Source organism: Patiria miniata, unplaced genomic scaffold (assembly GCF_015706575.1).
Source record: "Patiria miniata isolate m_02_andy unplaced genomic scaffold, ASM1570657v1 HiC_scaffold_6, whole genome shotgun sequence".
Classification (NCBI taxonomy): Eukaryota; Metazoa; Echinodermata; class Asteroidea; order Valvatida; family Asterinidae; genus Patiria; species Patiria miniata.
Genome location: NW_024037073.1, coordinates 8,347,264 through 8,375,184, shown reverse-complemented (window position 1 = coordinate 8,375,184; position 27,921 = coordinate 8,347,264). Strand labels below are relative to the sequence as shown.

The 27,921-nt window shown below is 41.8% G+C and overlaps 1 pseudogene; it reads left to right on the top strand.

The window, feature by feature from the left end:
• The first annotated feature begins 6 nt into the window (after positions 1-6).
• LOC119743370 lies at positions 7-26,641 on the top strand (annotated as a pseudogene).
• Positions 26,642-27,921: the final 1,280 nt, after the last annotated feature.

Sequence of the window (27,921 nt, the reverse complement as noted above, 5' to 3'; positions counted from 1 at the left end):
TATCCGCTTTGAGAAAAGAGAGCGGCCCAAAAGACCCTAAAAAATCCCTTCTTTGAGTGTCAATGAGGCGTATAATGATGCAATAAAAATAACCTGTTTGGTAAGTACATTGTATTTAGCATTTGCATGTTTGTATTTGGAGTGATTTAGAGCAGTGAAAAGAGAAATAATCGTACATTTTGTGATTGACTATCGACATGGCCGGCTTCTGAAAGCGAAACGTGGTGTAAATAATTGGGATATTGGACTTTGGAGCATAGAGGAAGAATCGTTCTCAACTACAGACTACAGTTCACCAGAAATTTGTTAATATTCATTGCTGCAATGTTCTTAGAGGTAGATTTGAATATCCTCACGCCAAATCGCCAATTGTATTCGCTATCAGTATCGCTATCACTTTTTTTATCAGTTACTTTAGGCCTAAATGTTAAACAGAAATAAAATCAGTTGAGTTTAGGCCTAATCATGTTAAAGGGAATATACATCATTTGCTTTTGCTGTAATTTTCAGAAATGGATGGAATTGGGGGGTTGGAAATATATAGCAAATATAGTTACACTGACTTTTTTGAGGGTTTGGGTTCGAAAATGCTATAAAAACCAAGAAAAACAATCATTTTCATGTAGTCTGGTTCCCTGACTCCATATAAGATGAAACAGAGCAGTTTACATACATTGGGGAATTGTAAGGTCAGGGAACCAGTCTAGTTGGCTCGTACCCGTTCATAGGTTTGTAATCGATTGCAAACAAGTACGGTGGTCAATTGGGGCCAGTATTTGAAAAAAAAGCCAGTTGTTTCCAACGCTGATCGGCCGATCAGCGTTGGAAATTGATACAAAAATACCACTTTTCTTGAAAATGACAGTATACCAGGTGCCATGATTTTACAGGATGCTTTACACTGTCCTTCACTAACAGTCCAGCAAGGTATTTCAAAATGATTTGGTAGTTTAATTTTTTGATGTTTGCAAATGTTGTATTTTCCCTTTAAGCTAGTACTAGTAGGCCTAGGCCTAAAACAAAAATGAATAGTTTCTCGTCTGGAATTAAAAAAAAAAAAATTGGAGGTGATCCCTTTTCTTGTTTTTTTCCCCCAAGATGGCGAATTTTACAAGCTTGAAGGCTGATGGATTTTTCCATTTTCTCGACTGTTTTGCTGATAAATACAAAATTGTGCCCAATGGAGCCATACCCTTTTGACGTCATGACATAGGGCCTAGCTACAATTTTGTTGGAAACCAATAAAAAAAGACAATAGGCCTACATTGAAAATAGGCGCACAGGCGCAGATCCAGAGGGGGGTTTTGGGGGTCAAAACCCCCGTCAAATATTTTTTTTTTTCATACAAATTCCTGAAAAAATAAGTCAACCCCCCCCCTTACTGTGACACCCAAACAAAATTATAATGGTAAATGTCTGCCTTTTTAAAATACGGTGCACCATTCTGTAATCTAGTGTTAAAAATCGTCGAATTTGAACAGCGCCCCCTATTGAAATATGGTACAAGCCCCCCCCCCCCCCCCCCCAGTTTTTGATTTTACGAAAGCCAAGTGTCTGGAGAAAAAAAACCTGTGTACATTTCCAGATTTTTTTGCCGATGAAACCCCCCCCCCCCCTGCGAAAATTCCTGGATCCGCCCATGGCGCAGGCCTAGCTTTATAGGCCTATATCGGCAAAATATATCGCAAATGTATGATTTAAAAAAAAAAAAAAAAATGGAAGCAGGTGGTGAAAAAGGATGATGCTAGGACCTTCCCCTAGAACTATGGCGCTCCACGCTCCTCTTAGTTACAAGGAGCACCATAGTTCTAGGAGAAGCTAGGACCTAGGCCTATTATATATTTTTTTTCATGTGCCATAAGTCATAACGCACCATATCCTGTATTGAAGGAATGTGTTCAGAGGTAGTTTTCCCCTTAATTCTTCAATCTATTATGTCCTAGTTTCCTTCCAAGTCATTGTCTTGCCAATTAAATCTCTTATGTTTTACTTTTTTTTCGAATCTCCCCCAGGATTAACTGGTCAATAAAAAAACCTGCGCCCCGTTCGACAATCTTGAAATTATTGCGTCGCCATGGGTTGTGGCGGCTCCAAATCCATGAATGTCCCCTCGGGGCCCCCGGACTACAAGTACATGGTCCAGCAGACGTGGGACCACGTGGGCAAGACGCTGGAGAGAGGAGCATCCAAAGAGAACCTGGTCATTAAGCGGTCGGGATGGAAGACGATTCGCGTCTTTGTGTCCTCCACGTTCAAGGATTTCCACGCAGAGAGAGAAATACTTGTCAAAGAGGTGAGTTAATCCAACCGTTAATCTGAACTGCTGTGACTTGCACGTCTCTAATTCTAAAACATAAAGTCACCTTTTACAAAATCACAAAAAGACCAGAGTTAATCTATTTTAAAAAGACTGCTTGTGGCTACAAAAGTCATTTTGGACAATTTGACAGTCATTTGCAAAAGTCAGTTTTGAACGGAACAAGTAAAAAAGGGTGGTGTCCTATAAAAACTATCCGATTACCCCCAAAAAATGATAATTAAAGTGTTTCATCACTGAACATTGAGTAATTTTGCTAGTGATGGATTTCATGCTTCTTATCTTTCCCCCCCCCAGGTTTTTCCTGACTTGAGACAGTGGTGCGAGAGTAGACGATTGCATCTGGTAGAGTGTGACCTGCGATGGGTAAGTTTGTACAATCTCTTTTGCTCTCTATTCCTTCAGAGACGTTTGCTGTTTTTGGCGAGTTGTGTAGTAGATGCGAGCCTATGGGGAAAAAACATCAACGAGAATCTGGCACCCTGGCACATCAACGAGAATCCTGATCCCCATCATGGCCATCCCCCAACCCTACCTTCAGCCTCCCTTCCCGCCTTCGACAGCGAGCCATGGCAGCTTCGCCATTCTAGTTTTAATAAAGAATTCATAAATAACCTCAGACAGTTTAGCCATTCCTATTGGTCGAGAGCCCGTCACGTGGCCGGTCTTAAACGGATGGTAAAGAAATGGCTAGCTGGTCTTAAACACTTTTCCAGTGTCACATAAAATGTGGACTCCTAAAAATCCAGTGCCTCTTACCGTTTTATTGGTTGAACGTTCACAGTCCTCACGTAGGCATGCGCAACACTACCAGTGAGTCAGAATTTTATAGTTCTAAATTCAAAACGCAACGCCCCAGGTGCGTTCTGCGCGACATCGTACAGAACGTGCCACAGGCGCGTCAATCTCCATGAAAGGGTTGTTTACATCTTAATCGCCAGCTGAACACTCCATTATTTAGCTAGAGGGATGTTTCAAAAAGCATGAAGTGAACTTGTTGAACAAAATCGGGATTTCTTTGACCAAAATATTATATTTTTTTTGCCCGAAAAGGTATTTATGAATGGGAATGAATATGTGCTCGGTCGGTATAAATCACTATGTTTAAGACCGCTTAGAGTCTGGGTGCTGATAATTACCCTCGCCTCCGGCTCGGGTAGTTATCAGCACCCAGACTCTAAGCGGTCTTAAACAGAGTGATTAAAACCTCTCGAGCACACATTTATTCCCTTAATGAAACAGTGCATTTCTGTGTGGACTTGATGTTGCACTCCTCTATTTTCCCTTTTGTAAGTAAGTGCGCCCTCTTAAAAGACGGTGCGATTAACCATAGAGTGTTCATAAATTTGCAAAGGGAAAGCGAAGAAAGAAAAATACATTTTTTATTTATGTAGGTATTTTTTTCAGTCAGAATCTTTATTTTCAGCGTCTGAGTTTAATACCCTTTAGTTTGAATTTGCACTTTTGTGCACAGAATACATGCATTAAACAAAACCATTTTATTGAATAGATTTTAGATTTTAGCAATTCACCGCAACATTGTTCTGAAATTCTTTCCAAAATCAAGCAGTCCGTGACCATCTCTTGTCAAATCAAACAAGCACCAGATGAGAATTTCCCAATTCTTAAAAATAACTCTTCCCACTTTTTTTGTTGTGATTACGTTTTCATTTGTTGATAGGTTATTGATGCAGTTTGCTAACTGATTTAATTAAAAGAACTTGTGTTTTCTATGCAATGGTATCATAAGTAATTGCAGCATTAAAGCTACAGTCCATCATTGGAACAATCCAAAAAGTGACTGACGTAATTATTATTGAAAAACATACTTGGTTGAAAGATAACAAGGGGACTAAACTCTCTGTGAAATTATTCTTTCTGGCATGCTGTCGTTTTGAAGAAATCAATGAAAGAAGGCCTTTCCAACGGTGCGTCTTTCCGCACCGTTGGAAATTTCCATGAGTTGTTCTTTTTTTTTTTCCGGCGAAGTGCCGCAAGCATTGACATGACGCACACGCGCGCGCGCGCCCTCTATAATTCGTGCCGTCGCCTGTGGTGTCGCGTCGTGCCGTCGCCCTCGCGTCGTGCCGTCGCCTCTTAAATTACCATTTCTAAGCACGTACACCGCATGAGGAAGCGACGCACCATCAGACGTCGCGTGTGCCGTCGTGCGTCGCGTCGTGCCGTCGTGCGTCGCGTCGTGCCGTCGCCCGTCGTGTCGTGCCGTCGCCTGTTACCTCGGCGCTTCTAAGTAGACTGCTTGAAGAGGCGACGCACACATTGCCCGTCGCGTCGTGCCGTCGCCCGTCACGTCGTGCCGTCGCCCATCGCGTCGTGCCGTCGCGTCGTGTCAAAGTAAGCGTAAGTTTTCTTAGAAAAGTACAAGTTTAAAGACGTGAATATAACCCACTTTATTCAATACCTAGTGTGCACAAGAAACACTTTAAACTGCGGCAAACAAGGCTTTACATTGTTGTCTTCAAACGCTTCCAATAGATGGCCAAGGCCAAGGGAGTTCAAGACGTTCTCCATCATTAATTAGAATAAGACAATCGAAACAGCACGCCACCTATTGTCAAGAAAGATATAGAAATGCAACGGCACGACGCGACGGGCGACGGCACGACGCGACGGTACGACGCGACGGCACGACGCGACGGGCGACGGCACGACGCGACGGGCAATGTGTGCGTCGCCTCTTCAAGCAGTCTACTTAGAAGCGCCGAGGTAACAGGCGACTGCACGACGCGACGGGCAATGTGTGCGTCGCCTCTTCAAGCAGTCTACTTAGAAGCGCCGAGGTAACAGGCGACGGCACGATGTGATGGGCGACGGGCGACGGCATGACGCGACGCACGACAGCACAACGCGACGCACGACGGCACGACGGCACGACGCGACGTGTGAAGGTGCGTCGCTTCCTCATGCAGTGTACGTGCTTAGAAATGGTAATTTAAGAGGCGATGGCACGACGCGACGGCACGACGCGACGGCACGACGCGACGGGCGACGGCACGATGCGATGGCACGATGCAAAGGTACGACGCGACGGCACGACGTGAAAGCATGACGCGACGCAGATTTGGCGTCTTTAGAACACCATAGCATTCAGCTCAGTGCGAACGTGTCTCGGACAGTGAATTCAGGCCCAATTCAAAACATGATTCAGCATTTTTTGATTTGAAATGAGATCCTAGAATGTTGTTTTTCTTGAAAAATACCGCTGAAGCTGAGCTGAAACATCATCAGCTTAGTTGTTTATATCGCTCTTCTTTAGATTTTTACAACGTTTGCTGCTTCAAACAAACAAAATGCACAAATTACAAATGATGGACTATACCTTTAAAGGTTCACTTTGGTGATATCAGTTAAATACTCTTTACAGTCTGTTACCCAAAAATGTTCCTAATGACTACAACTTTAAGTAGCACTGGTTTGAACACATGTAATTCCCCATTTTGGCAATTACATAAATGCCTGAAATAGTTCTCACATTCCCTGTTCAATTTACCATCACGGTATTATACAATCCCCAAACCATTGAAGTTGTTAGTTTTGGTCATAGAGCTATATTAAATTACTAGAGCGCTAACTCTTCATTCTTGCGCGCGGAGACGCTTTGAAGCCGCTCTGGGCGCAGACATTTTGAATTTACGTGCGTGTTCGTAGAACACAATCAAAATAGATGGATTGAATTTTAAAAGTGTACTCTACATGCAACGCGCAAGTAGAACAAACGTAGACAACTTCAGCGCGTCATGACGGTTCAAAAAACGTCACGGCGAAAAGCATCTGCAGCGGAAGGCCCAGGGACGCGCACACATTGCGCTGTTTGCGTAGAGCAAAATGAAACGCTCATTTGCTGATTGTACGTTTCGGTTTTGGGCGTATCGGCTTCGATGACGCACCGGCATGGAATACAAACGCAGATGCAAATAGCCGTACAAAAGCCGTACAAAATTTCGAGTTTTCCATAGGTTTGTGCACAACATGGATGCGCCCATCGAGTTAGTGCTCTAGTAATTTAATATAGCTCTATGGTTTTGGCACAGTTGTCATTGCTTGAACAGAAAGCATGCATTTTGAACGACTTCTTTGCCCACAGGCAGATCCCATTGTTTACTATTTCGCACGTGTGTTTGACCTTGGCAACCTTGGCAACCGTGTATACGCATTTATTAGTTGCCTGGCAACCACAGGCTCTCTGACAACAAGTCAGATACTATCGACCTGAATTGCACGATTTCAGTTTATCGCTGATAGTAATTTTTGTGACTTGCATCGGCATTCAATGCACAAATATGCGAGAATTACCAAGTTTTAATTACAATTTCTGGTGGATTTGAAAACATTTATTTGCAATCAACATAATTTCACATTTGTTGTGCACAAGGAAAAGAGACGAGTGATACTTTTAACCCTTAAATATTTCCATTGTTGCAACAATTTACAGGTTGTAATTGTGTTATTTTCTGATGGAAATTGCAAAGAAAGTATTTGCATATAACACAGTTTCACATCCACTGTGTGTAAGAGAATGTATTTTTCAAATCTGATACATCCATCATCTAGTAATGGTCAAGGAGATTACAGACTAGGAGCTTGGGATCGTTTCTCTGAATCGTTAATTAGATATCATGGTTAATTGGCTATGTCAAGGATATGACACTTCCTTTCATAACACTGTAATTGCCGACAACATTTCCGACATATCTGACTCCTGCATAGGTTGACACAACAATCAGTGCAATCAGATTGAAATGTACTAGACATAATCTGCATTCTATCTCAATTTTCAACAGACTTGTGGGTGTTTTTAAAACCATGGCTCCATCCCAGGCTCATGCTTTATGTTAAAGTTCTCTGATTTTTTTGAATTTTTTTTTTACTTTGCCTATTTCGACCCATAGAACATCAAATGCAATATGAACCAAACCCAGAGACAAATCCATGGTTTAAAAAATCCCCCACATATCCACATTTTTTACATTCAAAATTTATTACTTTTTGACAGGGAGTTCCCAAAGACACATCCACCGAGGAGACATTGCGTCTTTGCCTTGGAGAAATCGATCGTTGTTACCAAGACAACGTCATGCCTTTTTTCCTCAATCTCACAAGGTATGAAAATATCCAAGTTTTATCTCAATTATTATTCTCTCATACAAAAAAGTAATTTTTATCCCCTTGCAAGCCACAAAGGGGGTTATTACGATAGTGTATTCCTTCTGTCCGTCCGTCCGTCCGTATGTGTGTTCCAGTTTGGTTAGGTTAACTGTTTAGTGCTGTCATATAAAAAGTCAGACTTCAATCTCAACCAAACTTGGTGACAATAATTTTTGGGTAGGGGACTTCAGATGACTTAAGACATTTGAGGTCAAAGGTCATCTAGGTGTCCACTGAGGTCATTGTTCATTCTGGTTAGGTTAACTGAAAAGTGACGTCATATAAAAAAAAAATCAGACTTCACTCTCAACCAAACCATGGATTTGGGTGGGGGACTTCAGACATTTGAGGTCAAAGGTCATCTAGGGTCCAATGAGGTCATTGTTGATTTTGGTTAGGTATACTGAAAAGTGTGCTTACTAACTTACTGTATAAATACTGCCACCATGCCAGGAGGATCGCGCAAGTTCAACTTTTTTTTTTAGTTGGAAGGAGAGGGTCCATTTTTGCCCGTGATTAAATACTCACCAAATTTCCCATTTTACAGTGAGCGTTGCGGTTGGATCCCAACCCCTTACGACGTGCCCGAGTCGTTAGCCAGGGAATACCGCTGGATACCGGGACTGTCGGTCACCGAAATGGAAATACTGCACGGTGCATACCGCATCGACAATCCCAACTGTAATTCCTTCACATTTTTGGAAGTCTGCTAGCTTTCTGATTTTTTTTTACGTCTCACAGAATTAATTTTGGCGAGCCTCTGTCACTGGTGACTCACACTTTAATCTCAAGGTTGCGCCACACGAGGCCCCCTTCAATGGCAGCTAGCACAATGCTTTCGCCATTGAAGAGGGCCTTCGTGCTAGAAGTGACGTTGTGCCTGGATTGGTCTATAAAGGCAGCTTGTTCCGGGTAATCTTAAAAAAATAAAAATAACGAAACAGACAAATATTAAATCCCTGTATTGTTTAATGAACTCTGTTCTTTCTGGGGGTTCACTTAAATTGTAGTACATTTGGTTGCCTCCAAGTTGCCTGTAGAAAACTTGTATAATTACTGGACCAAGCCCAGTCTAATGTGGCTTTCGTAGCTGTAGGTAGCTTTCCAGCACTTAACTGGCTCGTCACTCGGCACTCAAATTCGGGCGGATTTGGCCTGTAATCTACAAGATCGGGGAGTGAGGCATAGTGGTCAGGGTTCATGACTCATGATCAGAGGGTCAGGGGTTCAAATCCAGCTGCTGGCCATATCGTGTGTCCCTGGGCAAGCCACTTTGCCCCCACTTGCCTCCCTCCACCCAGGAGTATAAATGGGTACTGGCATTAGGTCAACAAAAAAATGCTTCCGGTTTCCCTACCTACCCTATTCTGACAGCCCCTACCCTAATTTTTTTTATTGGAAAAATGAGAAAATAACACCTAAAACCATCAATTTGTACCTTTTACCCTTGACTACACGCAGAAGCCTTCCTACCCTATTTTCAAATGCCATGTAATGGGAAGCAGAAGTATTTATTTTTTGGCTTTAGCTGGGGAGTAACCTGCGATGGACTAGCATCCCATCCAAGGGGAGTGGAAATATTCTCATGCATTTCATGCTACTGAAACTGGAGATAAACGCCGGCCTGATGGGCCATATTGTCCCGCGACAGACTTTGCTACTTTACTACAACAAAATCACAATCTCTCATCATCAACTGACTACTTCTCAAGAATAGTCCTTAGCCATATTTAAGATACCCAATATAAGAAAAGCCCAGTTGGTGCATAATTCTGACGTTTAATTTGTCGTGCTTTCCACCTTTCAGCTCTGTTCATGATCCGGAATTCCTCGTTTCTGAAGAACCTCCCGGAGGAGTACGAGAAGGACTTCGTGGACCCTAACCCCATCGCCCCTCACAAGCTGGACATGCTCAAACAGATGCTGAAAGGCAAACTGGTAGGTGCGGGGAACATATTTAGGGGACAGTTATATGCCCGATTATACAGGCCCAATTTCATGGCTCTGGTTACCGTTAGCGAAAAATGCCCGCTAAGTGTTGCCGAAAATTACGGTTAGCGTATTTCAGGGGTTAGCATGAAATTGCGGATTTTGCGCATGAGTACATCCCGTAACTAAGGATTCTGTGCTTACAGGGTTGCACAGAATTTTGTTGCTAGTGCTGGTAGCACAGAATCGTGACTGTAAGTGCAGGATTATTTTTTTGGTGTAAACTGTTTTGGCAAATGCTTGTTAGACCTGTCTCTAAATAGGATGTTATTTCTCAATTGTGGCAGAAATGCTGAACATTGTACTCTCCATAGTGCAGTTTGCCTTTCTGTGCTTAGGCTTGATCAGTGTTTTTTGTTCTTTTTGTTTTTTTCCAGCGTGATCGAGTGGAGTGGTACGACTGCGAGTTTGCTGGAATCGATGAGGATGGTAAAGCCGAGTTCAGTGGCTTGGACGAATTTTTCTCCAAAGAGGTTTGTAGCTCTGCATTTAAAAACAAACCTTTTAAGTTATCAGAATGATACATTAAAACGGTTAAATTCCTTTGTAGAATCATTTCTGTCTTATTTAAACCTTAAATTTTGTTGTATTGTCTTTTCCATAGCACCCGAATGTTGATTTGAATGATTTCAAAAGTCTAAAGCCCAATCAGTGGATCTTTCCTTGCTTTTATTCTGTGGATAGGTCTTTTCCTTCTTCAAGCGCCGTATTGAAGCCCAGTACCCGTTGGTGGATGCCAGCCAAGATCCCTATCATCAAGCTAAGGAAGCTCATGAGGTAAGGGACGTATAATTTCCGTAAACAATGTGAACAATATCTCAGTGTCATGAAATTTGGTCTGAAATTCAAACACGTTTCGTTCGGAAATTGGACAGAAAATTGGCCGAGTGTTCCCTAACGTGGCACACTTGAGCAAATCTTAGAAAATCCCAAGTCAACATGTAGTAATTTCTTTAAAGTTGGAAAATTCTGATAATCCATTATTATTTCCATTCACATACACAACTAGAAGTTAGTCTGCGAACAAGTTGCTTTTTTGGGTGCATTTTAAAAGGGTTCATTGTGCACAATATCAGAAAAATTATGCCAAAATATAATTTCTATGTTAACTTTGTAATGGTAGGTAAACTCAAGATTAATGAATGGGAAATGTTTAGAGCTTGATGAAATTTTACTCTAGAATGGCACTAGAGGCGAATAATCAAAGTGCGCCACGTTAGGTGCCGCACCACGTTAGGATACATCAACAATAAACTGGATCACTGCAGAAGTTTGTTCTGCAGCTTCACAAGATTGGAAACCTCTACTTCAGATCTGACAGCTTGACTCAAACTGAACCTTTGTGATTTGAAATGGTTGACTTCAGTCTTTCCTGAAGATTCGTGGCGCCTCCGTTCTGGGCCGCAATGCCATCTTGGAGAAGATAGAGGAGTACGTCGTTGACCTGGGTCAAGACAAGACCTTGATGATCACTGGCGGAGCAGGCACAGGCAAGTCGTCCATCATGGCCCGCACGGCCGACGTGGCGCAGACCATGGCTATGAATATGAAGATACCTGGGTGAGTACGGAGTTGGTAGTGCGCTAACAGCAGAGGGGGCTATGCATGGTAATGAGTGTGCATGTGAAGGACACTTTACTGGTTCCCTGAAGAAGATCGAGCAGTACGTGTGAAGGACACCACACTGGTTCCCACACACTATTCATTGGTTATATAATGGATGTAGCGTGCACAAGGCAAGATGGCGTCCAGTGGTCCTTCAATATGGGTGCACTTTCTCAATTTTTTACCATTAAGGGTGTGCTTGTACCCTGGAGTTGTAAAATTGTACTGATCTAAGCTTCAGTGCTGTATTTATAGCAATTTTACTTTTGAAATTTTGACCGCAGTGGCGGTGGGCAGGGTTGGCACGTCTTCTACCATTTTGTTGGCGCCGTGCCAGGTTCCACGGACTTGGAGAAGTGTCTGAAAAGACTCCTGATAGAATTGAATCAAGTTAATGTAAGTAGATACACAATTATTCCACCAAAAAAAAAACCCAGCACTTTCACTTTAATGTCAGAAAAAAATTCCATTCTAATATAGAGTCAGTAAGTTTTGGTGTGAAAAAAATGTGACTTAATTTCCCTTTTTAAAAATTCGGTCCAAGTTTCAAGCAAGCTGTTTGATGATTCAACAAGTGTCTTTCTTCAGATGAAAATAAAATAATTTGTTGAAGATCTTGGAGAAAACCCAAAACTACTCGGAAGCCGCACAGTATGCTTGGAATTCACCAGTTTAACCATTGCAATCTGTGGTTCTTGATCAAACTGCAAACACTTTCTTTCCGCCTTTGCAACTAAAAAAAAAAGACATTCTCTTTTCTTTTTGACAGGAAGCAACAATGCCAAAGAATCTGGAAGCAGCATGTCAGTTGGTCTGCAGCGTTCTCAGTAACCCGAAGACTAGACCCGTCATTATATGCATTGATGCCCTCAATCAGGTTTGTACAAAAAACATTATGGAAAAAAAACATTAAAGGAAAATATTTCGTTTTTCCTCAATCTCACAATACAGACCTTCTGGTAAAATAGACCCGTCATTATATGCATTGATGCCCTCAATCAGGTTTGTACAAAATACATTACGGAAAAAAAATTAAGAGAAAATATTTCGTTTTTCCTCAATCTCACAATACTGTAGCGAAATCAGCTCTGCGCTGTAAAGAGGCTTCAAAAGAGGGCGCTATCACCGCGCGCTAGGCGCGCAGCACAGTCGTGGTTCTTCCACGTCCGCAATGTAGGACTCTCTGCTACGTCCGCGGCGCGGCTATAAAAGCCGAGCGTATCGCGCGCGCTCGCTCTTCTCTCTCTGGTGGGACTCGCCGGGAAACTTGACTTGGTGAGTATAGCTGGTTAGCTGAACTGCGGAAGCGGGACTCCAGTCGTGCACGGCGCGAGGAGGAGCTACAGGAGGCTTACTCAGGATCTGGGCTACGCATGTCCATCGGGACAGGATCGGGAGGCTGACTCACGATCTGGGTACCGCTGGTCCCTCACTGGGATCGGGATCACAGCGAGCTACTGGAGGCTGACTGGATCTAACTAGGATTCACAGGAGCTACAGGAGGCTTACTCAGGATCTGGGCTACACAAGCCCATCTGGACAGGATTGGGAGGCTGACTCACGATCTGGGTACCGCTGGTCCCTCACTGGGATTGGGATCACAGCGAGCTAGTGGAGGCTGACTGGATCTAACCAGGATTCACAGGAGCTACAGGAGGCTTACTCAGGATCTGGGCTACACAAGCCCATCTGGACAGGATCGGGAGGCTGACTCACGATCTGGGTACCGCTGGTCCCTCACTGGGATTGGGATCACAGCGAGCTACTGGAGGCTGACTGGATCTAACTAGGATTCACTGGAAGCTGCATGAGCAGTCGCGGCCAGAGCACAGAGGAGAGCCGGGTGCATTAGAGGCGCTCGTTACAAGCGGCTGCAACCCCTTTGTTATAGGAGGCGCGGTGCGCAATAAGCCCCCCCCCCCACAGGAGGCCCCCACATAGCAAATAAGAGGCACATTAATTCACATATGCACCCCCCCCCTTAATTACAGGCCTACTGAGTATTGAATAAATCATATATCTTTTATCACGGCACATGAAACCCACTTGTCAGTGTCCAATATAATTCCTTTGTCCTTGTCTATTATTTAATTATCCCCTCCCCCCATCTGATTTGTGAGCTACTACATTGGAAGTCGGCGGTATATTTCGGCCAAACGAACTCGGGTTATTTCGCTAAATGGTGGCAGCGGTCTGTCGCGCTACAATACAGACCTTCTGGTAAAATATGACCTAAGTTGCACTATGCATTTCAAGTAATGTTCTTTTCAGTGAACAAAAGGGCGGAATAATCTAAAATAATTATTTAAAAAAATTATTTAAATATTTCATTGACAGAAGAAATCATTTTTAAAAGTGTGTTTTGCGTCTCAACATCTACATGTGTTAGGTATACACAGTTACGATGCTTTTGATGAATCGAGTCCAACAAAATCAACATTTGGATTGCATTTTTTTTGTGAGTTGTGTTTTCTCTAACTTCTTCAAATTGAGCTTATGCATAAAATTTGAAACACAAAATTTACAATGAAAACAAAATTATAACTCACCTTGAATTTTGTCGCTCCCGTTTTATAGTTTGATGACGACAAGTCCTCCACTCTGCTCAGCTGGTTGCCACGGAAACTGGCACCCCAGGTGCGAGTGATCCTGGCCATGATCAACGACACTCCGCCCCACAAGTCCCTCGTGGAACGTTCTAATAAACCAAAGGAGGTCGTCGTCACACCGCTGGATATGGAAGCCAGGAAGGTAGGGTACTAGACCTCATTTGAAGTATTTTTATTGCATGATTCGGGCTAATCATACAGTCAGGTACCTTGTGATTAGATAAGCCCAGGGATAAGCTCGGACGATAGGAGACATTAGACATAATTTGAAGTCTCTTTATTCCATGAACTGTGCTGATCAACAGTCAGGTAGCTAACGGATGCAGACTAGTAAATCAGTCCAAAATTGCCTGCGCCAGCCAAATTAAGATTTGCATGCCTTCAAATTCTTTAGTATAAGATCATTTCGTGAGCTATGAACTTGAGGGTTTTGTAAAAAAGAAAGGTGGAGGCCTTGCACAGGACCGTAACCTTGTATTTCTGTGATGATTCAGATTTTGGGCCCTATAAGAGCGCTGTACTTTGCAATGGAGCATATGCATCATTTTTCAAAAAGGCGATGGGCTTCAGGAATATTTTGGGGGTAATCATCCTCGGATGGAAATTTTACCCAAATATGATTGGATTACCTCCCAAAATTGAACATACGTCGAAAAAAAAATCCTTTTCTCTCCTCTCACAGGAGATTGTCACGGAGCTGTTAGGGACGTACAACAAACGTCTGGATGCCGCACAGATGGAGAGTCTCTTGGCTAAGGAGTCTTCTCAGAATCCTCTGTGGCTGGCCGTGGCTTGCGAGGAACTCCGTGTGTTTGGACTCTTCGATCGTCTGACTGACAAAATCAACAACATGGCCGATGGGCTGCTTGAGTGAGTAACTAATATTGTTTGTTTTGCTTGCTTGTTCGATATTAAAAGTATTACAGAGGAGTTCATCATATGTTGCATTCTGGCAAAACTTTGACAGATTTGGGCAGAGGTCGAAATGAGGCTTTGAGGGTATTTGGGAAGAGAATAAAATTCTCCATACAAAACTGTTTGTTGCACTTTAATCAGACATTCCGTTGAAAAGTTATGGCTGTTTGAAGTTCGCTTTTATCAAATCTGATCAAAAAAGTAAAATACTGTGAAAAAGGCCTTTAAAGTTTGAGTTTTGTAGTTGTGAGAATAAATGATGCCAGTTGTTTTTCCTGAAAACACCTTTATTCCACGATTTTTATATTTTTTCTTTAAAAGTAGTCATATCAAAGATTACAAATATCAAATAATTTGAAAATTGAAAAAAAATCACCCCATTCAGGTTTTTGTATTTTTCTCCACTACGGCCCGTGCCCAGTTCCATGTCGTTGTTCCAGAACGCCTCACGGATATGATTTATCAGTACAATGACTGCTTCCTCTAAGTAAAAAAAAAAGGAAGTCACTGCCAGAAACTGTTATGTTCGGAGAATAAAATTGCATGAAACACTTTGGTCTTCGATCTAACAAGACCGTTTTGGCTTGCAGACTGCTGGAGCAAGTGTTCACACGCTTTGAGCAAGAGAACGGCGGCATGTTGCTATCGGCAACCCTGTGTCTGCTAGAGACCTCGGCAACCGGGCTTCTCGAGACAGAACTTCTGAAGATCCTTGGAGACGAAGACAACCTCCTGCCTCAGGAGAAAGACTCGGAGACGGGCAAAGGTAGAATTTCCTGCCTCCTCCTTCAGTGACCCTAATATTCCTAAAGTCATTAGCTTTTTTATAGGATTGTGCCTGAATCCTACATTAAATCACACAAAATTACCCACTCTGTAGGAAACCAATTGCACTTTCTTTGAACTCAAGCCTTGTGGAAAGTAATAATGGCAGGTCCTTACCTTCCTTAATCCCACAAAATCCTCCAAACCGCTTGATGGAATTTGAAATGTCTGGGAAGGTTTGTAGGGTTAATTAAAAAAACTAGCGTGTTTTGTCTTCACTCAATTGGCGTCATAGAGCAAGTTTAGGTGACGACCATTAGTCAAACTGTGGTTGATTTGTTTTGTGATAAGGTCGAAATAAAATAGAAAAAAAATATATTGAAAATACATTTTTTAAAAATCTATTTTTTTCCATTGTATTTCGCTACCTCCAAAAATAGCGAAAAAATAGAATAGTGAAAAAATATCTTTTTAAAAAATAGAGGTAAAATAGAGGTAAAATAGGTTGCTATTTTTAAAGAATAGCATGCTATTTAAAAAAATGCTATTTAAAAAAAATACAAAAGGGCGTCTGTCCAAACAACTGTTTTATATAAAGCCTGCTCACTAAAAAACAATGGTGAACGCCTCTAGTCAAACGCTGGTCAAAACGTCATCGCAAAACTTCCGAGTCTGGATCCTGGCCATCTGCTGTGCATTATGATGCGCCCGGTTAGTGGGGACGGAACCATGCCCTGACGTGGTCCGTTTCCAAATAGTCGACTAGTGAAATTAGTCGAACTATGGTTAACCCAAATCCTTACCTGAACTTGTTCATAGCCTTGCCCCTTAGTCAGATAATGGAGGTAGGAATATGTGGCCCAGAGTCACGATGGCTGTCGTCAAAGGGCCGTGCATGACTGGACTCGCGAACAGACTTGTGACTTGGACCCCACTACAGCACTAGGACACACTGAACCCAACTTGATATTTTGTTTCACAGATAAAGGCGCAGAGAAGAAAAACGAAGATGTCGGGCCTCTAGCGGCGGCCAAATGGGCGGTGGTCTTCCGAGCTCTCAAACCTTTCCTGCGACCGTTTGGAGAGAGCGGGGAGGGAAGGCTGGACTTCTACCACCGGGCACTAAGCAAAGCTGTCCGCAAGAAGTAAGGTTCTATCTTCTTTGGAAAGTCGACTTCAAGACAACTGGGGGTGTGCAGTTTCCAATAATTTAGTATTCGATATTCCCAACTTGGACTTGATGAAATATGTGATTTTGAAAAGCACTCATCAAGTTAAGGCCAAAAAAAAGGTTCCGGTTTCTGGTCTGCGTGTGCGTCGCCGTAGCCATACGCGTTGGCAAAATTCAATGTTAGATGATGCATCAAAATTGCCAAACTCACTGGTTTGACTGGAATCCTGCTGCTGCACAATTTGAACACGTTTTTAGATGGGGTTACGATCGAGTATAAGCTTTATGTGGCCTCTCTGGGCTCCCATACATTTTGCACTACATTTAGTCGGGCACCATTTGCAGTCATCAGCCGACATTTGAAGAAAAAAAAGTAAGAAAAAAAAAAAAGCCACAACTTTTTTTTGGGCCTAAAGGGCCCATGTAATGTAATAAGCTTTTTCGGTCTACACACCGAAACAGCTCTTGTTTTAAAAAAAAAAAAAAAATTTCCCACTTTTTTTCCATTTTTTCCGTTCAACACCCCACTTTGGGACTTTTCTTTTTTACAATGAATCGACACTTAGACCATCATCTTTAGAATACTCATGTACATGTACATTCGACTTGGATGAAACTCCGTTGTTGCTAAAACGGTCGAAACAGCTCAGTGTTTGTCCACAAACAAGAGCAAGTGCAACAGCACCTTTCTGTCTCATTTAACCCAAGTTTTAAGTTTTGTTTTGCCAGTTTTATGGTCATTTTGGTGTCTTTTTTGTGTTTATGCTAATGTGAATTTCCATATTCATGAGCAAAATTCGTTATGTCATTTCAGGCAGAAAAGTGCTATTTGGGTATTTAGTTGATAATTGAATATTCAAATATTTGGTATATTTAATATGCACTTCGCTAAAGACAACTTTTGTGGATGCACTATAGTTTCAATTGTACTAATTGCCACAATTTTACAACCTCAAATCAACCTCAAAGATCGTTTTTTTCCTTCTTGCACATGTCCAGGTACTTTTCAAGAGAAAGCAAGTCCCCGGTCTCGGACCAGATGTGGTGGCACAAGAAACTGGCTGATTTCTTCAACGAGTCGGACCATGTCGAACGCAAAATTGAAGTAAATCATTTCTTCTTATTATTAAATCGTAATGAGAAACATTTAAGCACAAAACCTTCATAAGAAGATGTGAGTTATATTAAGTCTGGACTTGGGAAGTCTAGATGTAATTCTGGTGCCTAATTAAAGGGAAATTACAACATTTGCAAGCATCGAAAAATAAAACCACGTTTTTACGAAATACCTTACAGGATGTTGGTAAATGACAGTCTAAAGCATCCTATGGCACCTGGTGTGAAGTCATTTTCAAGTAAATGGTATTTTTGTATACATTTTTAACGGTGGTTTGGTATTTTTTTATTCGTCATGCTCTTGAACAACCACATTTTCTGGAGTAGGAACGCCAAATACACCATTCTGGGCATGCTGTCAATTCTATCATGAAGGCCCCCTTCAATGGCGAAAGCATTGTCTAGCTACTGTTCAGATTAATCCATCATTGGACAGCAACTTTGCACAATAACGTTCAAAAATGTTGTCGCATTTGAAGGGGATCTTGTGTGTGTACACAGCGATCGCATGCCTGGATTCATCTAGAAGCACTCTACCAAGTTATCTCAAGTCGCCAACTCCATTTTTTGTTTGTTTATGGGATGTAATTCAAAAACCCACTTTAGTTTATTTGATGAATTTTTCTGTGGTTTGTAATAGGAACTGCCGATTCACCTACTTAAACTGAAAGACAAGCAGCGCTTGACGGCTTTCTTGACCAACTGGGATGTCTTTGACAAATTGTACAACGAAGATTACAGCACACTGCTCCTCAAGTACTGGCGAGAGGTGAGCTAGCAGTCCATAAAACACAAATATTGCAATCAATATTTCGCTGAATGAAGAAATTTACTGGAGTGGGACTCAAACTTCAATTTCCAACTTACCAGAAATCTAATGATGTTCAGCCATATTTTAGCAATTGCTCAATTTATCTGCTCACTGGAGGCAGTGTATACACGCACAGGTTTTGCGTATTCGGAACGGATAACGGATAAACACGCAACGAGCAAGGCCAGAAGAATATATCTGTCAGCGACTCGCTTCGCAGCGAGTAAGACCGGAAATGTGAGAGTGCTGCCCGAGGGTGACGGCTTCAACCCGACTAGCTTGAGGTCGAGTTTAAAAATAATCCCGCACCTCGTTCCATTCTTGTCAAAATAATCCCGGCGCAAACTGGTTACAAACGATACAACTATTAATGTCATGAGTAATATCTGAGTTTTTATGTTTGTTTTCTTTTGCCAGGGTGACGGTCTGGGATGGCAGAAGGCGATGGGCAACAACTACGGAAAGAATCTGGAGAAACTGGTGGCGAGTGAGGATACTTCTAAAGAAGTCCTGGCCATGCGCTATGAGCAGATATCTAGAGTTGTGTGAGTGTTTGAGAGTGTTGTAACACAGTGTTGTAGTTTGTAATAAACAGTGTTGTAGTTTGAGTCCATCACAAGACCTCGCAAATCCACACAACACTTTTAAATAATATTGGACATTGAATTTGGAGTATGAAGTCTCGAACCACAGTAGGCCTACCATTACACAATTATTTTGTCAATGAAGTAATCATCCTTTTCCGATTACAGTTTTCATTAATTAATCAGCCAAGTTATTTTGGTATCAATATATTTTAGTAGATACAGGGCGTCTCAAATAACCCGAACCCTCAAAGCCTCTTTTTCACAGCTTTTAAAACAGACATTGCAAATATTCATATTTAGAGAGTATAGTCCATTGGCTTTTCAACAACGAAAAACTCTTTCCAATCAGAATTTTTAAAGAGTTAAGGTCAATTGAAAAGTGCCGCTTTTTCATTTTGTCCACGGTGACTGATATTTTGACTGCCGCAATAAGAACACAGTCCGAACCTTGCATCTGTGAAAGAGGCTACCAAGTAGAGGGCAGAGACAGAGCAGCAAAGCAAACATCTAAGAAGTTAACCAAACAGTTCTTCTCAAGACTGCCATTACTTCCAAAAGGATAAACGATTATTGTTGCAAAAAAATAAAATATATAATGAACACAATAAGTGAAGGAAGATTAAAACATTAAAGAAAGCAAAACTACCCTCAACCAAAGCCACTACATTCCTAACAAATGACAATTGAGACCATGGACAGATTGAAAAATCGGCACTTATTTTGAATTGGCCATAAATCAAGAAATATTTACCCAATGTAAAAGAGTTTTTCGTATCCTCTCTAAATATGTATCGATATTTGCCATGTATTTTTTTAAACGCTGTCGTCCTCTTTTTCACAGCTTTGAGGGTACGTTTTTTTTAAAACCCTGCATAACTAAACCAACAACAGCATTTTCAGTTATCAGTCGTTCACTACCCTTTTTAGAGCATTCCTCTTGATATAGTTTTCAGTCTTTATGTTTGCCTGATGTCCTTGTGAAATCCTTTGTTGGATGTAATGTTTGAGATTGTTAAGGCTTGAGAAATTTTCGAGTGCGTTCTCTTTTGCCTCCTTAGTAGATGAAGCCTTCATTTTCAATAAAGTCGTTTAGGATAAATCATACTGAACAATACGATAGAACAACTGAAACTATTTTGAATGAAAATCGAATAAGCACATTGTCGCTGTGGGTCTAGAATGTAACAAAAACCTGATGATTTTCAGTAATCAATCGGGAGAGCACACTGCCGCCATCACATTGCTGAGGAAGGCCATGGAGTTGGAGCAGGAGTTGGGAGCCAGACCGGAACGAATGGTGGAACTCTTTGCTCTGACGTGTACAGTCCACGATGAGGTAAGTCCAGGACTTTGCTTTCATTAAGGACCCTTCTCAGTTCATGTTTGGTTGGACAGTGCCTTGAGAAAGCCGTGGCATGGGGAAAACCAGGCCCTCCGGATTCTATAAACTCTAGGCTCTCCCATGATACAGTAATTTAGATTGTTGATACCAATTTGGGTATACCCTTAATGAGTACGTCAGTTTGTTTTAACTTGTTATAACATTTATATTAGGAATTTCTATAATTTGCTTAAAATTTGTTGCTGATGTCCCATTTACAAATCAAGAAATGGAATTGGCTATTAAAGTTCTTCACTTTTAATTTTTTCGAATCCTCGCATCCTTATTAAAAACTGTAGGATAAGGAAAAGTTTGTGAATTAAAGATTGAGATATTGAATTTTTCTCTCAATTTTCTTTTCAGAAACTGAAGCTGCATGAGTACGTTGACTCCTCTCAGCTTTATGATCTCCGGCAGGTCATCAACTTTGCACGGAAGTCCATCGCGCTGAGACAAACCCTGGAGGGCCCGGTACACAAGGTTAGTCAACTTATTTATGTATTTTTCTGACTATTGATTCTCAGACTTAAGGGGCGAAGGGATAATGACCCCTACTCCCCTCTTAACCTAAATTAAAAAAAAGGTATACAACACTCCCCTCCACACCCCTGTATGTATCACATGTCCTCACAGTCAATCAATGCCAATCACATGCCAATCACAAGACAGTCACAGTCTAATTGTAAGCCAATCACAAGTTAATCACAAGACAATCACAGTCTAATTGTAAGCCAATCACAAGACAATCACAGTCTATTGTAAGCCAATCACAAGTCAATCACAAGACAGTCACAGTCTAATTGTAAGCCAGTCACAAGTTAATCACAAGACAATCACAGTCTAATTGTAAGCCAATCACAAGACAGTCACAGTCTAATGTAAGCCAATCACAAGCCAATCACAAGCCAATCACAGTCTAATTGTAAGCCAATCACAAGTCAATCACAAGACAGTCACAGTCTAATTGTAAGCCAATCACAAGTCAATCACAAGACAATCATCGTTTACTGTAAGCCAATCACAAGTCAATCACAAGACAATCGCAGTCTAATTGTAAGCCAATCACAAGTCAATCACAAGACAATCGCAGTCTAATTGTAAGCCAATCACAAGTCAATCACAAGACAATCGCAGTCTAATTGTAAGCCAATCACAAGTCAATCACAAGACAATCGCAGTCTAATTGTAAGCCAATCACAAGTCAATCACAAGACAATCGCAGTCTAATTATAAGCCAATCACAAGTCAATCACAAGACAATCACAGTCTAATTGTAAGCCAATCACAAGTCAATCACGAGCCAATCACGAGTCTATCAACGGTCAATAGCACGTCAATCACAAGTCAAAACATAAGTGCAATCACAAGACAATTACAAGTCATAAGTGCAATCACAAGACAATTACAAGTCATAAGTCAAGTCAAGTCATCGCTTGTTAATGTTGACCTTACTAAATATGAACCATATTTATCATGACTATAAATATGTAAATATTTGTTCCTTGCAACTTGATGTCTCACAGTACAAACTGGGACGAATCAAGATCCAGCTAGCCTTCAATCTGCAGGCTTGGGTGGAGTGCGGCCCGGATAACACGCTAAGTGAGGAAGAGGCGACTGAAGAAGGCAGACAGCAAATTGAGAGTGCAATCGAGATCTTCAAAGAGGTAAGCAGTAAGCAAGTGGGACAACAAGCCTTGTGTAATGATTATGATTAACCACTTCGTGTCGGATGACGTACGTGTTAACACGATCTGGCTGTTTCTACACACAGGCACGGCTGACGGGTTAAAACGTCAAGCGTGCCTCGACTCGCCTCCAGATGACGTTTTAACACGCTAATCCCCCATTTGTTTTGTACTCGCACACAAAGTCCAAGAACTCTGTGGAGGTGGACCGTGTGTTGTACTTGAACTTGGCCGCTGCATGTGCACGGCCTGTTGTGGTACAATTTACGCTCCGTGGGCACACCCCATAGTGTTGAAAAATATGAGGTTGCGGTAAGAAATATCGTACAAATACTGTTGAAATGACTCTCGCGAATCTGTGTTTGTTTGGCTGTATATCAAAAGTTGGCTGTTATATCTTGCCTTTTTTTTCGAAAATTGAAATTTTCAGCAAAAATAATCCCGGCGTGAACAGGTTAAGGATGTATTTCCTGTGCATTTCAAACCATGATTTTTCAATTTGTATATTTTGTTTTGACAAAAAAAATCTACTTCATTTCGACTTTGGGCGTCTGCAACCGTCTGAAAAAGGACTTTCATTTTGTGCACAAATAATCCGCTCTTCGAGAGCAGAATTATTGTGTGGCTGTCAATAATCCGAATTTTGTGGAGAAATTATTATAATTATTATTATTATTATTATTATTATTCTGGTGTATTCATATAAAATCATGAGGTAGGCAGCCACAAAAGAGTCGCTGATATAACCACGTTTACACTTTACAAGAATTAAAAATTGTTACATAACAGTTTAAAGGAGTAGAAGCATAAAATTACAACAAAGTATAGGATCATATATATACAGCACAAAACAGCACAATATTAAAAAAACCTGATTTATAACTTTAAAAAAAAATCAAAATTGAAGACAGATTCACAGAAGCATCTTTAAGCTCTTGGGAATGCATCTTTAAGCTGTAGGGAATGCATCTTTAAGCTGTAGGGAATGCATCTTTAAGCTGTAGGGAATGCATCTTCAAGCTCTAGGGAATGCATCTTTAAGCTCTAGGGAATGCATCTTCAAGCTCTTGGGAATGCATCTTTAAGCTGTAGGGAATGCACCTTTAAGCTGAAGGGAATGCATCTTTAAGCTCTACTTTCCCTAATCCTGCAAAATCTTCCAGAACTCTGCTGGGTTTTCGAATGATCTGTGAGCTTTAGGATTTCAGAGGAATAATTGTGTGATTTCTTGGTTTTTTTTCTTTCAGCTCGATGACGTGGGTCACCTAGCCGACGCTATCATGACGAAAGGTGTGTTGGAAAAACGTGGGAGCGAAGAACAAAAGAAGGTAGCCGATCACTTTCTCCCTTTGTCTAAAATTTATGGTTTTTCTTGAACCGTATTTACACTGCCCTCTATTGACCATGGTATAACCAAATATTCTGTTATCTTATGATTTTGTGCGTGAACAGCAGATGACACATCATGTGCGCGCTCTTGTATTGTATTACGCTCGAGGACAGACAACAAAAGGAGCACAAAGGAGCCTTTGACCCTCGGACGACAGTGCCTATTGTTAAAACCGGTCCTCGATCGTACGGTTATGTGTTAAGTCTATGGGAAAGTGTTATATTAGAGGGACAAAGGAAAACACAATAGTTGACCTCAGGCGTATAGTAAAAAAAGACTGTGCGTACTGGTTCATGTGCGCATGGCACGAAGTACGCACAACTGATCTTGTTCTGAATGCGCACAAATCCATAGTGCTTATGAGAGCGTCATGCAATGCATTCAAATCAGACATGAGATTTTTCAGACTTTTGTCTGATCAGACAGAAAGACATTGAATCTGAGAGAAAAAAGACGTTATTAAGGCCAATAAAAAAAGTCTTCGGTTTCTGGTATGGAGCTTGCCCCAAAGTGGTGCGGCGATGCGGCTTTTTATTTTTTTTTAATTGTTTTTCTTCAAATGTCGGCTGATGACTGCAAATGGTGCCCGACGCAATTTAGTGCAAAATATATGGGAGTCCAGAGAGGCCACATAAAGCTTATACTCGATCGTAACCCCATCTAAAAGGACGTTAAAATTGTGCAGCAGCAGGATTCCAGTCAAACCAGTGAGTTTGGCGGTTTTGAGACATCATCTTACATTGAATTTTTTTTTACTTTTGCCGACGTGCATGGCTATATGGCGACGTGCCCGCAGACCAGAAACCGGAGCCTTTTTATTTTGGCCTAAGACATTATTAGTAGAGAAAGATATGCATCTTTCAGACACTTTATAAATGTTCAGACCTTTTTTTAAATTGACATTCTCATTTGATCCCTGTACAATGTCTCTCACAGTGGTCTCCCCCAACTCTTCTTTTTCAACTGTTGAGGGGGTACTTGTGCCTAGAATCTGTTGACTCAACTCAACACTTTCTTCGTTCAGTTGTGAAAGATTTTGTTTTATTTTTCAGTATTATTTAGAGGCTATTGATCTGTGCCTTCAAGCGTACGGGGAGTACAGCGTTCTGGCAAGTCGGATACTACTGAATACGGGTATCATGTATGAAGATCTGGGCAAGAACCAACAGGCTTATGACTACTTCATCCGATGGCAGGACGTGTGCGTAGAAGTAAGTACATGTCAACTCCAACACTTTTTAGTAAAATTTTAGTCTAATTTTGTGAGGCTGGTGAACATGTGCTGAGTGTAGGAGATTTATGCTAAGCAAAAACTGGCGAGTGTTGGCAGTGTATCTTCCTCGTGATCGGTTTTCAATTGTTTTAGTTTTTTTTTTGACTTTGCACATAATTGTGCTAAAACCATAATTCTACTTTAGGAGAGGTGAAATTTACCCAGAAAGCAAACTTTTTAGTGGGTAAGTAGTGGATTTTTCTACTCAAGTACCAGAGATGAAACTTTTCAAATTTTAATCTGAAATCAGATTTTTAAAACTTTTCCAATGAAATTTCAGATTTTTTAACGATCCCACAAAAAGATTATTTAATGATTTTTCCACAAAATAATGTTTTAATCTCTTTTACCAGTCATGAATGGAGTGATTCTACAGTAGAAACACGTAGGGCCAACACAGATCAGATCCTTTTCCGGCTGGAGAAAAGGTTAAATACTGACCTATAACTTGAAAAAATTCACTGGGTCCCATGTTGATGCGCTGCGTTGCACTGCACTGTATGCATGACGCTGTGGCAGCTCGGACCCAAGGTCCAATTTCAGATTTTTTTTGGCCAAGGCCAGTTTCATCTTTGAAGTACTTGCAAAGAAATTACTCACAAGAAGTCGACTACTCGCGAGTAGTTAACCTAATTCCCATAAAAGCAGAAAAATGATATATACATTAATATGGCATGAAGTAACTTTTACAAGCAAATAGCGTGCAAGTCACGTACGTACCACAATCTTCAGCACTGAGATATCCTTACTGTGCGACGTTTTGGGTCATTTACTTGAATTCTTTTTTGAGGAATGGAATCCCAGGGAGAGAGAGGTGGAGGGAGTGATTCCCTGCTAGGGGACGTATTAAGCCGTGACCCCTAAACCCTAAATTGCTATTCGCGAGTACCTGCTTCTACTCGCGCCAGGATGAGTACTCGAGTAGATGAAAAACCACCAGTAGAATAACGAGTAGCACAAATACTCGCGAGTACTTGAGTAATCGTATTACTCGCCCAGTGGTAGATGTGTCCCGCTTTCAATTAAAAAAAGTGTGGTTAATTGCTACCTAAGTCATCAGGGAATAGTCAGGTAACCAGACTAATACCACAATATGCATTATGGAAACTGGTGAACAGTGCAATATGGGACTAGTGAACTATTACAACCACTATACTCAAGCTGTGGCGGTCTTTGCAATGAGCAGCAATCGCTACCTAAGTCATTAGGGAATGGTCAGGGAACCAGACTTTCCCCAATAAGCATTATGGTAACTGGTGTACGGTGCAGTGGGACCAGTGAACTATTACAACCCCTAAACTTGAGCTTAGCCGTGTCCGTCTTACTTTACAATGAACAGCAATCAAACACGCTGATTGCCATAATTGGTATAGTTGGTATTCGGAGTTCTGTCTTTGTCTCAGTCTCGTTGTGTTTCTCTCCTAATGCAATTTTTTATTCACTGTCATCCTAGGTGTTCGGGTACCACCACCCACGGACCCAACGATGCCGCAACTGCCTCAACGAGCCCAACTATCTGTTTATCAAGGCCCGCCGGGAGGCCAAGGAGGCCAACCAACGGTCCAGGGACCCCAACGCGAACCAAAACTTCTGACGAGTGAGTCGACATCGATGACGACGAAGACCCGCTTGGTGACGAAGATTCCGATAATGATGATGATGAAGGCACTTATGACAACGACCTAATTGAGAATAACTAGAAGATGGCAGTGTTGAGGAGAAGAGTCTTCTACTGTTTTCAGAATTCAGGGCTGCAACGATTACAGATTTTGTTTATAACAACGCCCTCAGGATTAAAAATTGCCCAATATTGCTGTCATTGAAGGACAGACGATCGCTGTTGTACTCCTATACTGGGTCTTTCCTCAAATGTAAAAACGCCGTTGGCGCGGTCAAATTAGTCATGCACATTTTGTACCATACACATGCAAACCAGTGCGCAGTATGTTACTTGAGGTTCTTGTGACGACAGTATTTAGTAGAAGTGTCTTCTACTGTTCTAAGAACTCAGCGTTTGCAATGATTATGGACTACATGCATAACTACAACCTCATGGGTGGAACATGCCAAACGTTACTATACGAGGGCTGTTGTATGCCAATACTTGGGTCGTTCCTCTCACGTGAAAACAACATTGGTTTGGGCAAATTACTCGTACACACTTTGCGAACCAGTGCGCTCTTGTTTTACATATATTCCGAGGATAGAGACACGAAGAGAGAACAACAGATTCTTAATTGTCATGTGCCTGGCAGAAGGGCGTATGCGCTTACGCCCTTATGCGCGAACGCGTAATCACCAACATTTCCAGCAAAGGGGCATTTAAGAGAAACTACCTCAATTTTGATGACATTTTAAACTTTCATCAGAATTAACACAACTTGTTCAAAAATAATGATTCATAATACAATTAAAAATTTGTACGATTTATAATACACATGGAGAACATTCAGGCCAGCAGTCAAAATAAATCAGGTGACTGTTTTTAACAGTTGAGCGCTCCCTGCCTTCATAAAGCAGGATTGACTGGCTGTGACTGTTATCAATTTTGATACAGCTGTGCTTTGACTGTAGTAGGCATCCGTCCGTCAATACTGACGATGGACTGCGCCCAGGGGTTGTCGTCTTTGTTGCAGCGGCAGCTGTGGCTGAGCAGTCCAATTCTTGCATGACAGTCTCTGCCGCAGTTAGCGCAGACGAAAGGAGAGGGGGCTGACTCAGGGGTGGGGGCTGCTACTCGCAATTTCCTCCTCTGCCTCTGCCCCTGCAGCAAGAAGGTGCGCCTCTCCTCAGCGCGGTGGACCCCTGCGGCAACTGTCTGCCTCCAAGCACTGCGATCCTGGGTGGCTTCCTCCCGCTGTTGGGGTCTATGCCAGCCTGCCTCATGTTGCGTTTACAGACGTCCTTGAAGCGTAGGTTGGGATGACCAATTGGCCTGGAGCCTGACGAAAGCTCGCCATACAGGATGGCCCTTGGAAGACGGCTGGATTCCATCGACCGAGCCATCTGAGGCGGCGCTGGCTCAACATGGCGAACATACTGGTGGAGTGGGCGCGTTCCAGGACTTCTGTGTTGGGTACTTTGCCATGTGATGCCAAGGACGTGGTGTAGGCAGCGCAGTTGGAAGCTGTTCAGCCG